Genomic DNA, 7,527 nt, shown 5'->3' with positions numbered 1-7,527 from the left:
ATTCAAGCTCCTTCAAACACGAATAATATATATTTCCATATATTCCATAACGAGATAATGTTTTGTTTTTAGATAAGAAAAATATAAATAATATCAGTTGAATATCAATTATCTTGTTATATACCAGGCTATCTATACATAACATAAATTTCACTGGAAATATTTAGAAATTGTGCAATCTTATGGTCCTGTGTCTTTACCAAAACTTTTGTATCCACGTAATTCATTGTTGGAATCTATCTGGAACAAACTGTTTGGAGATCATTGCCAAAAATAAGTTACTCTTTGTACAAAAAACTGCTCTTACAACAAAGCAGTTCTTCAAAACAATCAATTGTTATATCATAAAAGGTTTATTTCAAAATACTGTTGACAACCATAACTATTCTACGTAACAATACTAGATTGATGAGCAATAATTGTAATCAATATTCTTACGCAACATTCGTCAACTGTAATTTGTTACGTTCTTCATTGATTTTTCTTTTCCAAGGTTCACTGGAGACGAGTTGATTAAAAATGTCCGAATCATCTTGACAGTTTGATCACTTAATAAGACATCCTATTTATTTTCTTCTTCGTCAGAAGGGTGGCCATTTGTCAGTAACTCTAACGCTTATAGATAAACATTTCCCTAATCTCTGGCTCAGGGGCAGAACACTGAAACAGAATTATATCTCAGGGAATTGGATGCCTTATGAAAAAAGGAACAGAGCTATGATCATGTGATCCTTTAAAAGTGGGGTAGATTCCAACCAATTGTAGGGTTCATCAACGCCCATATTTACTACAAGTAAAAGAACCCAAACTCTCTAAAATATAAGCCTCCTTAGCTCAGGGGCAGAGCACTGGTCTTGTAAACCAGGGGTCGTGAGTTCAATTCTCACAGGGGGCAAACCTTTAATATTCATCATGCATGTGTCAAAGAGGAGCTTCATATATCACAGACATTGACACCTGTACAGATGCCTCCTTAGCTCAGGGGCAGAGCACTGGTCTTGTAAACCAGGGGTCGTAAGTTCAATTCTCACAGGGGGCAAACCTTTAATATTCATCATGCATGTGTCAAAGAGGAGCTTCATATATCACAGACATTGACACCTGTACAGATGCCTCCTTAGCTCAGGGGCAGAGCACTGGTCTTGTAAACCAGGGGTCGTGAGTTCAATTCTCACAGGGGGCAAACCTTTAATATTCATCATGCATGTGTCGAAGAAGAGCTTCATATATCACAGATATTGACGTCTGTACAGATGCCTCCTTAGCTCAGGGGCAGAGCACTGGTCTTGTAAACCAGGGGTCGTGAGTTCAATTCTCACAGGGGGCAAACCTTTAATATTCATCATGCATGTGTCGAAGAAGAGCTTCATATATCACAGATATTGACATGTGTACAGATGCCTCCTTAGCTCAGGGGCAGAGCACTGGTCTTGTAAACCAGGGGTCGTGAGTTCGATTCTCACAGGGGGCAAATCTTTAAAGTCAGTCAAGCATGAATCAATAGTAAGTGGCTATATCATCATCGTCAAAAAGTTCATCACATTACAAAGCCCGAAGTAATGAATGAAAGAGAGTGGGCTATAAAAGCTGAAACACAGCCATTGACCTGGATCTTACGTGGGAGTAATATTTCGGATATTATCTACACGGTTAAGAGGACTCCAGATCAATTATAATGGCATTTGCCTCTCAAATATTGACAAATACTTAACTGACACGACTTATCTTGCTACAAATACTGTGATAATAATCAACATCACACATCAACGTAATTAATTATTGTGTACTCATTATGTTTAGTAATACTATTAGTAATATCTGTATAATCATCACCATTGACATTATTAGAAACATTCTTATCACAGTTGAGTGGTGAGAAAATCAGCACTTTCTCAAGGCTAGTCTCCAATGGTACCCACCGATAGCATGTATAGCCTCAATAAAACTGAATTATAGAAGTGAAATATCTACACATAAATCCGTAGGCCAATCACATTCAATCGGCTGTGATTTGTTTTCCTAGTTCATAAAGATATGAAATAATATTGTTCAAATGTTCCGTTCACGCCAAACCAATCGTGTCAAAGCGAGTTACATCGATTTTTTATTTTTCTTAACGCACTCATAACCGTGTGTGTGTGCGTGTGCGCATGTGTGTGTGTTGATTCGCATAAATGTAGATAATAATAATGGTAGCAATATAACAAGACAGTGTGACTACGCTGCGTCAGTTGATTAGATTACATTTAATTGGCTTAGTTTCGATTAAATTTGTCAAAGTTTAGTTGTTGTTTTTTCTATAATGATAATGGTGACACTTTCGTTCCACAACGATGATAGTCTGGGGGACAATAGAAATAAAGGTAGCCATATGTAACTAGCCTGATGTCGAAAAAATGAAAAATGTTTCATGGATAACTGAAGAATGAAAAAAAAAATATTTTGTCTTTAACGGTATTTTCATTCACGATTCCCGCCAACTAAAATACAATAATACAATAGACAACACAGACACTGAAGCATGACAAGATGAACTAAGGAAAGCTCAATATGAATCCCAATAGAAAAACTAAAACCAAAAAGGTAATGTGATTAAAAATCAAAAAGGAACCGCTTTTACACCCATTGATGCCAAAATACACAACTCCTTACGGCTACATCATAAACATCCTAAAATCGACAAATGATTACGTAAAAAATAGCATGGCTTCAGGAAAAACAAATCTATCGTTGGCTAAATTCTCCCCGTCAGAACTTGAGGGTTTTCATTGAGGGCGTAAGAGCTTTCAAAAAAAAAAAAAAAAAAAAAAAAAAAAAACCGAAGAACATGCGGTATTTCACATGAAATTGTTACTGACAAATAATTGAAATTACTTGTCATATCACTAGACTTTAATATCGATTTCTTCAAAATACAAGTTGACGTGTTACAGGGTACATTCTACCTCCTTTGCACTTTCTCATCACCCTAGTTTATATTCTGAGAACATCTGTGGATAAACTCAATTGCTTAGGTATCATGATAACTAGACGACAATCAAACAGAGTTCCCGCAAATATACTTACCGACATAAATTATTCTGACGAGTTAGCTCTCTTGTCGGAAACCATCACAAATGCTAAGACACTTTTACACTAACTATGGAGTGGCACCCATTATATTTGTTTATATATCCTTGCGTCGAAAACGAAATTAATGAGTTTCAACCAACAAGGCTAGCAGGTAAATTAACTGAATGTATTGAAACCTTTTCATACTTGACAATGAAGGAGCCTCTACACAGAAAAAAACAGCATTCGAGAGGGCGTGCACTATCTACATATCTGGATGTGTGTGTGTATATATATATATATATATATATATATATATATATATATATATATATGTGTGTGTGTGTGTGTGTGTGTGTGTGTGTGTGTGTGTGGGTGTGTGTGTATGTATGTGCGTGTGCATATACCTCTCTCTGTCTCTCTCTCTCTCTCTCTCTCTCTCTCTCTATATATATATATATATATATATATATATATACATATATATATATATATTTAGTGACACACACACATACACACACTCAACAAGATAATGTGTGTATATATATACATATATGTACATATAAACACAACCATACCATATATATATATATATATATATATATATATATATATATATATATAGATAGATAGATAGATAGATAGATAGATAGATATGTATATATATATACATATGTATATATAACATACACACCTTCCAAGTGAAGGGTTTTTCCTTTCACTAATCTTGCCACAAATACCTTACCGTGTTTTGAAGTGATTTTCATCAGTTAGAAAGGGCTATTAGAGCAATAAAATATCTATTAGACCATTTTATATGACATTATCCGCATTGAAATCGCCCTAGCAAAAATGTATTGTTGGTTTGCTTTATATTTTCGCCGAAATAGAACAACAAATCATCTTTAGTAAGTCTATGATTTTTAAGTGTCATCCTTTTATTATTGATAAGTGTTTTTCTTCACCTTGCTATTGTGTTATCACGTTTATCTTTTACTGTGGATTCAAACTTTCATACTAATATTAGCCTGAGTGATTTCTGGAGAAAATCAGTTATGAAGTTTATATAAGTCCTACTATGTAGAAAATAATATAAATATTAGTGATTAGATTATAAAATGTGGAATATAAATTTTCCAGAGGGACACATACATTCTACGGATAATCGTGGATGTTGGCGTTGTATTGATCTAGTGAGTCATTGGTCCAGATGTTCAAATCTAGACACCTGTGGGATTGTACATGGTCATTTGGAGTCTTACTGAAATGATACATTGTACTGATAAATTGATCAGAAGATTTTTTTTTTTTTTTTTGGTCAGTGTTAAGAATTGGAGCACAAATCTATGTAATCTTATCTAAAATCAGTTTACCATCTCTCACTTTCTCTTTCTGTCCTTGTTTCCTATTTGGACAGGGACCGATATGATAATTCATCCGCATTATCACATTCAGCAGCACGATAACTGACATACGTGTGACACTAGATCATCATTATAGTGTATACTTATTTCTAGTGTGATATTCTGTTTTCATGTACCATCAAAATCATCATTTTTCTGAAGCCTCCTTAGCTCAGGGGCAGAGCACTGGTCTTGTAAACCAGGGGTCGTGAGTTCGATTCTCACAGGGGGCATACCTTTAAAATTCATAATGCATGTGTCAGAGAAGAGCTTTATGTTTAACAGATGTTGACACCTGTACAGATGCCTCCTTAGCTCAGGGGCAGAGCACTGGTCTTGTAAACCAGGGGTCGTGAGTTCAATTCTCACAGGGGGCAAAACTTTAATATTCATAATGCATGTGTCAGAGAAGAGCTTTATGTTTAACAGATGTTGACACCTGTACAGATGCCTCCTTAGCTCAGGGGCAGAGCACTGGTCTTGTAAACCAGGGGTCGTGAGTTCAATTCTCACAGGGGGCAAACCTTTAAAATTCATAATGCATGTGTCAGAGAAGAGCTTTATGTTTAACAGATGTTGACCACCTGTACAGATGCCTCCTTACTCAGGGCAGAGCACTGGTCTTGTAAACCAGGGGTCGTGAGTTCAATTCTCACAGGGGGCAAACCTTTAATATTCATAATGCATGTGTCAGAGAAGAGCTTTATGTTTAACAGATGTTGACACCTGTACAGATGCCTCCTTAGCTCAGGGGCAGAGCACTGGTCTTGTAAACCAGGGGTCGTGAGTTCAATTCTCACAGGGGGCAAACCTTTAAAATTCATAATGCATGTGTCAGAGAAGAGCTTTATGTTTAACAGATGTTGACACCTGTACAGATGCCTCCTTAGCTCAGGGGCAGAGCACTGGTCTTGTAAACCAGGGGTCGTGAGTTCAATTCTCACAGGGGGCAAACCTTTAATATTCATCATGCATGTGTCGAAGAAGAGCTTTATGTCTCACAGATGTTGACATCTGTACAGATGCCTTCATAGCTCAGGGGCAGAGCACTGGTCTTGTAAACCAGAGGTCGATAGTTCAATTTTCACAGGGGACAAAGTGTAATTTTCATCATGCATGTGTCAAAGAAAAGTTTTATATCACACAGATACTAACATCTGTACAGATGCCTCCTTAGCTCAAACCCCCCCCCCCCCCCCCACACCCCCCCAACCCCCCCCCCCCCCTACACCCCGCAGAGCACTGGTCTTGTAAACCAGGGGTCCCCCCCCCCCCCCCCACCCCCCCCCTCACAACACCACAAAGAAAAACCAAAACGAAAAATATACAAACTCAACACCCAACCCCGCCAGCCCCCCCCCCCAACTCCTCCCCCCCCCCCACCCCCCCCGCCCCCCCCCTCCCCCCCTCCCTCCTCCCCCCACCAGCGCCCCCCCCCCCCCCCCCCCCCCCCCCCCCGAAACCCCCCTCCCGGTGAGTTCGATTCTCACAGGTGGCAAACCTTTAAAATGTCAACAGTCAGTGAAATTTGAGACATATTAAGTAGATAGTTGAAAATACGATTTTTTTTTTTTTTTTTTTTTTAGAGAGAGAGAGAGAGAGAGAGAGAATGGGGGCTGAACTAATATATCTAATAAATAAGAAACTAATGCTTCGTATTCATTCCAAATGAGTGCAGAAAATTGACTTATCTTAAGTAATTCGAATGAAAAGATAACCCCCGAGCACTTCAACTATTACTATTGCCCAATTAACTTTCATCTTTACATACCAGGAAGTTCCTTCCAGATGGAATGGATACATTAATATCGAAAGCCATCACGAATTCGTGAAAACTCTAATGGATTATAAATAGGATTCTCGAAGAGAAATAGGTGTCATATAACTGTTACCTGATTTAAAAATGCCTCCACTGCGGGGTTGAGAGGGCGGTGGGCGTTCTGATTGTACAGGTGTTTCTAGGTGTGTACATTGGTGTCACTGGTTTTCGTGTTTATGACTAGAGATGGTTTTTCATACTTGTGTCGTGGGTTCGATACTCGAATATATCATAAATCTTATTACTCCTTTCTGATAGAAATGATAAGTTATAATGTCAAATATAATAATGAGTATATATGGAATGGAAATAGCGGCCGAGGTGAGAATGCATCCCATAAGTACGATGCACTTGCTTTGGAATACCTGTGACCTAACTTTCCTTAAACACAAGGAGATCATAATACGGAATATTGCTTTAAATTGTCAGCAACTAGTTCTGTATTGTGAGTCTGCAGAAATTATGTATTATGTAAGTGTGGAGACTTGGTAGTATAAGATCAAGAAGATGCTATCCCACGGTGACGACGACGAAGAAAGAAAAATAACAATCTAAAAGAATAACATAAAGAAAATCGGTAGAGACGAATAAAAAGAAATAAAAGAATATTAGGTAAAAGAAGGTACTTAACTTATGGCAAGAGAAATATCGTATAGATCATGTCTATACAATAAGCTATAACGTGCCACTACATTTGATATCCTAAAAAAAATCCTTTGGAGACAAGATAAAAGAAAATGGATTTGACAGAATTTCTAGTATGCAAAAAGCGACGAATGAAGTAATATTGTTCTTCTTTTATATGATCGACGCTTTAAGTTGTCATCCCGAAGAACTGAACACACGACGCAAGACCAGGTAACGACCTGCTACCGACAGCAATAGAGAATCAGCTATGTGAACGATTTTTTCCCTGACTTCGCTGAAGAGGCGTCATCTTCATTCGTCATTTTGATAAAAAAAAAAAAAAAAAAAAAAAAAAAAAAAAAAAAAAAAAAAACAGAGTAATGGGAACAATATAAGGAAAAGAAGCTGCTAAACGTCGCCATTATAAACTAAAAGTTAAGGTAGTGAAAAAAAGACTTAACTTAAACAAGCCTTACATCTTATCTAAGTTGTTTTTATAAAAAGTAGCTAGAGATTCTTCCTTTTATATTTCTTAGGACATTGTGTTACTATCCGGTGGCTGAAAATGGTCTTTACGATAATAACAATGAATAATAGCAATACTTCCAGCAGTAGTGCTGAATAAAA

At 37.2% G+C, this 7,527-nt stretch overlaps 10 non-coding genes across 10 annotated transcripts; all 10 read left to right on the top strand.

Moving 5' to 3' along the window:
• The first annotated feature begins 823 nt into the window (after nt 1–823).
• Nucleotides 824–895, top strand: TRNAT-UGU (transfer RNA threonine (anticodon UGU)). Its single transcript has one exon. It is a non-coding gene; the product is annotated as a tRNA-Thr (tRNA).
• A 72-nt stretch (nt 896–967) lies between these two features.
• TRNAT-UGU (transfer RNA threonine (anticodon UGU)) lies at nt 968–1,039 on the top strand. Its single transcript has one exon. It is a non-coding gene; the product is annotated as a tRNA-Thr (tRNA).
• A 72-nt stretch (nt 1,040–1,111) lies between these two features.
• Nucleotides 1,112–1,183, top strand: TRNAT-UGU (transfer RNA threonine (anticodon UGU)). The gene has a single exon. It is a non-coding gene; the product is annotated as a tRNA-Thr (tRNA).
• Nucleotides 1,184–1,255: 72 nt separating this feature from the next.
• TRNAT-UGU (transfer RNA threonine (anticodon UGU)) lies at nt 1,256–1,327 on the top strand. The gene has a single exon. It is a non-coding gene; the product is annotated as a tRNA-Thr (tRNA).
• Nucleotides 1,328–1,399: 72 nt separating this feature from the next.
• Nucleotides 1,400–1,471, top strand: TRNAT-UGU (transfer RNA threonine (anticodon UGU)). The gene has a single exon. It is a non-coding gene; the product is annotated as a tRNA-Thr (tRNA).
• Nucleotides 1,472–4,615: 3,144 nt separating this feature from the next.
• TRNAT-UGU (transfer RNA threonine (anticodon UGU)) lies at nt 4,616–4,687 on the top strand. The gene has a single exon. It is a non-coding gene; the product is annotated as a tRNA-Thr (tRNA).
• A 72-nt stretch (nt 4,688–4,759) lies between these two features.
• Nucleotides 4,760–4,831, top strand: TRNAT-UGU (transfer RNA threonine (anticodon UGU)). Its single transcript has one exon. It is a non-coding gene; the product is annotated as a tRNA-Thr (tRNA).
• Nucleotides 4,832–4,903: 72 nt separating this feature from the next.
• TRNAT-UGU (transfer RNA threonine (anticodon UGU)) lies at nt 4,904–4,975 on the top strand. Its single transcript has one exon. It is a non-coding gene; the product is annotated as a tRNA-Thr (tRNA).
• Nucleotides 4,976–5,190: 215 nt separating this feature from the next.
• TRNAT-UGU (transfer RNA threonine (anticodon UGU)) lies at nt 5,191–5,262 on the top strand. The gene has a single exon. It is a non-coding gene; the product is annotated as a tRNA-Thr (tRNA).
• Nucleotides 5,263–5,334: 72 nt separating this feature from the next.
• Nucleotides 5,335–5,406, top strand: TRNAT-UGU (transfer RNA threonine (anticodon UGU)). Its single transcript has one exon. It is a non-coding gene; the product is annotated as a tRNA-Thr (tRNA).
• Nucleotides 5,407–7,527: the final 2,121 nt, after the last annotated feature.

The sequence above is a fragment of the Penaeus japonicus genome, unplaced genomic scaffold (genome assembly GCF_977035675.1).
Source record: "Penaeus japonicus unplaced genomic scaffold, GWHDUDI00000001_assembly GWHDUDI00001219, whole genome shotgun sequence".
Classification (NCBI taxonomy): Eukaryota; Metazoa; Arthropoda; class Malacostraca; order Decapoda; family Penaeidae; genus Penaeus; species Penaeus japonicus.
The sequence above is the reverse complement of the archived record's forward strand: the minus strand, read 5'-3'. Positions and strand labels throughout refer to the sequence as shown.